The following is a 4955-nucleotide window of genomic DNA, read 5'->3' on the forward strand; positions in this document are numbered from 1 at the left end:
AATCAAATCAATGATTTGGAACATAAGGAAGTAAAAAAAAGTAACGAATCAGGACAACAAGAAAAAAACAGAATCCAAAGAAATTAGAACAGTGCAAACGGTTTCTGGGACAACTTCAAGATGTCCAACATTTGCATCATAGGGGTGCCAGGAGGAGAAGAGAAAGAGCAAGAAATTGGAAATCTATTTTAAAAAAAAATGAAAGAAAACTTCCCTTTGTTTTTTGGTGAAATTTGGTGAAGGAAATAGACATGCAAGTCTAGGAAGCACAGAGAGCTCCAGACAAGATGGATGCGAAGATGCCCACTCCAAGACACATCATAATTAAAATGCCAGAAGTTAAAGATAAAGAGAAAATCTTAAAAGCAGCAAGAGAAAAGAAGTTAGTTATCTATAGGGGAGTACCCGTAAGACCATCAGCTGACTTCTCAAAAGAAATTTTGCAGGCAAGAAGGGATTGGCAAGAAATATTCAAAGTCACAAAAAGCAGGGACTTACAGCCAAGATTGCCCTACCCAGCAAAACAATCATTTAGAATGGAAGGGCAGATGAAGAGCTTCCCAGACAAGAAAAAAATAAAGGAGTTCATCATGACCAAACCCTTATTATATGAAATGTTAAAGGGTCTTATTTAAGAAAAAGAAGACAATCAAAACTATGAACAATAAAATGGCAAAAAAAAAAAAAATACAAATCTATCAACGACTGAATCTAAAAAACAAACCAAGCAAACAAGAACAGAGACAGACTCATGGATACAGAGAACATTTTGATGGTTGCCAGATGGGAGGGGTTTGTAGGGGAATGGGTGAAGAGCTGAGGGAATGAATAAATACAAATAGGTAGTTACAGAATAGCCATGGGCATATAAAGTCAGCAGAGGAAATGGAGTAGCATATGCATGACGGGTGGACATGAACAATGGTGGGAGGAATTGCCTGAGGGAGTTGGGGGTGTCGTCTGGGTGGAGGAGGGAAAATCAAGACAACTGTAATAGCATTATCAATGAAATATAATTTTAAAAAAACAGAAAACTAAACTCAAGTAGAAGATGGGCAGAGGATTTCAAGAGACATTTCTCCAAAGAAAATATACAAATAGTCAATAAGCACATGATAACATGCTCAACATTATTAATAATTAGAGAAATACAAATAAAATACATTACATCATGAATGAACCTTGAAAGGAATATGCTAAGTAAAATAATCCAGACACAAAATGACAAATATTGTATAATGCCGCTTATGTAAAGTATGTAGAATAGGCAAAATCATAGAAACAAAAAGTACATTAGAGGTTACCAGGGAATAAGGGAGGTGGAAATGGGGAGTTATTTTTTAGTAGTGATAGAATTTCTATTTGAGGTGGTTAAAGTTTTGGAAATAGTGGTGATGGTTGCACAGCATTGTGAATGTAATTAATGACACTGACTTATACACTTAAAAATACTTAAAACAGCAATTTTTATGTTACATGTATTTCACCACAGTAAAAAATAATTTTTAAAAACTACAATAAAAATATCACCATTTGACAAAAATCATAGCAAGAATGATTTAGGCAAGAATCAGACAAACTCAAATTGAGGAACATCCTGCTGGCCTGTTCAAAATGTTAAGGTCGTTTAGATTTAAGACTAAAGAATTTTTCTAGATTAAAAAATACCAAAGAGACATGACAACTAAATATAAATGCATGCTCCTGGACTGAATCTTCAAAAAAAAGAAATGTTTCCTATAATGTATATTACTGGGACAATTGGAAATTGAAAATATTTGAATATATACTGTAGATTAGATAACAGTAAATTTCCTGATTTTGAAAAATTAATACTGGTTATTTAAGATTATGTCCTTATTCTTTAGAAATGTATATATACTACATATAATTTACAAATATAAAATATATATATTTCTACATATACATAAAACCATAACCCTAACCCTTGATATTATATATTATGTATTATGTTTTATATTTATGTAGAGAGAGACAGAAAGAAAATGCTAATTAGTAAATATGGTTAAAGAATATACAGAAGTTCTTTGTACTCCTCTTGCAACATTTCTGTAAGTTTGAAATTACATCAAAATTAAAAAATTTTTGGCCTTGTCTGGGTAGCTCACTTGGTTGGAGCCTTATCCCTATGCACTAGGTTTGTGGGTTTGACCCCCTGTCAGGGCACATACAAGAATCAACTGATGAATGCGTGGGTAAGTGGAATGGTGGGTCAATGTTTCTTCCCAACCTCTCTTTCTCTAAAATCAACAATTAGTCCTGGCTGATACTGCTCAATTGGTTGGGGTGTCCTCCCATAAGGGCTGCAAGGTTGCTGGTTCAGTTCTTAATCAGGGCATGAATCTACATTGCAGGATCCATCTCCCATTGGGGCACGTGTGGGATGCAACCTATAGATGCTTCTCACATTGATGTTTCTCTCTCTGTCACTCTCTCTCAACCTTTCCCTTTCTCTCTCTGAAAAAGAAAGGACACATATATACACATATATATGTAAAGACTATCTGTGCTCCTCCTAGAGGCTTTTAGTTTCCAAGTCAATATACACTTCCCATTCATTCAGTTTAGTTTTAGAGCCAGCATTTTCTAATTTTGCATGCAAAAAATATAAATTTTATATTTTCTTTCTTTATATATATGTAAATTTTCTTTATATATAAAAAGAATGGTCATAGTAGCATTATTTATTACAGTCAAAAATTAGAAATAATTGTGAACCTAAAATGCTCTTTAAAAAAAGAGTCTTGTTCTAGCCAGGTAGCTCAATTGGTTAGAGCATCATCCTGATACACCATGGTTGTGGGTTCGATCTCCGGTCACGGCACACAAAAGAAACAACTAATGAATGCATAAATAAGTGGAGCAACAAATCCATGTTTCTCTCTTTCTCTCTCTCTTCCTCCCTCTCTCTCTGTAAAGTCAATAAATAAAAATTTTTTTAAAGTTTTTAAAAAACACGGACACCATCCAAAGGTCCATCAACAGTACAAAGGGTAAATAATTATAGATATGTTTATACAATGGAACAGTATATGAGTAAAAGAGCAAACTTGGTTACTTTCATTATGTTGGATTCATCTTTCAGACAATGTTAACTGAAAGAGTCCAGATGCAGCACTAAAAAAAAAGAGTGTGCTTGCTTCCATAGTATATAAACTAAAATTGGAAGGATACAGAGATTAGCATGGCCCCCTCGCAAGGATAATTTGTAATTCATGAAGTGTTCCGTATTTTTTAGAAAGAGAGAAATAAATGAGCTATCAAGCCATGAAAAGACATGGAGGAAAATTAAGTGCATATTACTAAGTGAAAAAAACCAATCCAAAAAGCCTTCATACTGTATGACTGCAACTTTTTGACATTCTGGAAAAGGTAAAACTGTGGAGACAATTAAAAAATTATTGGTTGCCAGGGTAGGGGTTAGGATGAAAGGATGAGTTTGTGGAGCTACGGACAAAAAGGGGCCACATACTAAACCTGCACCGAGAAAGCAAGTCCTCTGTTCTGCGGACCTATATGGCTGGTGGATGGGAGTAAAAATGCTACGTATTGACTAACGGGTAACTGTGGTGCCAGCTTTCCTGGGGGGATGTGACTACCCAAACTGAGGTATGTGTGGGGGTCTTATCTTGCTCCAGACTCCATTTGTTCATTTTGTTGTAAAACAGGCACGTGACAGGAGGCAGTTAATTAAAGTGGGGGCAGTTACCCCAAGTTTTTTATGGGCCGCTTCTTTGGGCACTGTGGACCCTCTCCGGCGTTTCAGGCCTTCGGATGAAAGCACAGTTTCCAGGCTTTCTTTCCCAGGTAGTGGAAACACCACATAGAATTTCAAGGACTTCCTCCTTCCTTGCTAACATAGTGTTTCTTGTGATGTTGGAACACCTGGCAGTATTATCGGACCAGGCTCAGGACTGCTGAGTTAGGGGGTGAGACATGACTTCCTCCTCCTCCCTGGTTGGTTTACTACTCATTCCACCTAAGTGCTAAAAAGCGTTTCCTGGCAGCCAGGACGCTAGACGCTGGCCAGTAGCAGCAGTGCAGTCTCTGAGTTCTTCCTATGCTGTCTCCTGCCTCAACTTTGTCCCATTATACAAAATCCTAGTAATTTGTGCTGACTGTACAGACCCCAAAATAAAACTAAAATTAACACGGGAAGTTGTTCCAAGGCCAGAAACTCCCCGCCCCCATTAATACTCCTGGAGATATAGGAAGGCTTTACTTGCAAGTGCTTTACAGAAATGGGAAGATGTAAACAGAAATGATACCACTTAAAATGGCCAATATGCTGGGGATTTTTTTGGCACCTAAATTAATTTTTTGCATGCAAAATTAGAAAATGCTGGCTCTAAAACTAAACTGAATGAATGGGAAGTATATATTGACTTGGAAACTAAAAGCCTCTAGGAAGAGCACAGATAGTCTTTTAAAAAAATAAGTATTAAAGATTGTCTTTGACCTACAGAAGGCGTCTAAAGCTAATAAATGCTGACTCCTCATTCCTCCCCCTTCTACATCTCCTCTACTGTATTTGCTCTCTGAGTTTCCTTGTTTGGACTTGCCCTCCCCCTCCCTTTTTCCTTTCCTTTCTATCTTCTCTATAACTCCTCCACTACCACTGCTACTGACCTAGGGGAAAACGAGAATAGGAATTCAGACAAGGATAATCCAGGAATTCTAGCAGCTCCCTTTGGAGAGAAGCTGGTCTCAGGCAGAAGGGAACTATCATTTATATACATTTCTTGGACTAGAACAGAATTAAGCAATCTACCTAAGAATGTCCCCAATTTTCTCTGGGATCCTGATGGATTCACAAAGGAATTTAACTCTTAGAATATGTAAACTTGGCCCTGGCTGGTGTGGCTCAGTGGATTGAGCAAGGGCCTACAAACCGAAAGGCTGCTGGTTCCATTCCCAGTCAGGGCACATGCTGG

The 4955-nt window shown here is 37.2% G+C and overlaps 1 non-coding gene across 1 annotated transcript; it reads left to right on the top strand.

The window, feature by feature from the left end:
- The first annotated feature begins 3153 nt into the window (after window positions 1–3153).
- Window positions 3154–3256, top strand: LOC129062481 (U6 spliceosomal RNA). The gene has a single exon (XR_008528276.1). It is a non-coding gene; the product is annotated as a U6 spliceosomal RNA (small nuclear RNA).
- Window positions 3257–4955: the final 1699 nt, after the last annotated feature.

This window comes from Pteronotus mesoamericanus, unplaced genomic scaffold (assembly GCF_021234165.1).
Source record: "Pteronotus mesoamericanus isolate MK-2021 breed Mesoamerican mustached bat unplaced genomic scaffold, CSHL_Meso_final scaffold_705, whole genome shotgun sequence".
Lineage (NCBI taxonomy): Eukaryota > Metazoa > Chordata > Mammalia > Chiroptera > Mormoopidae > Pteronotus > Pteronotus mesoamericanus.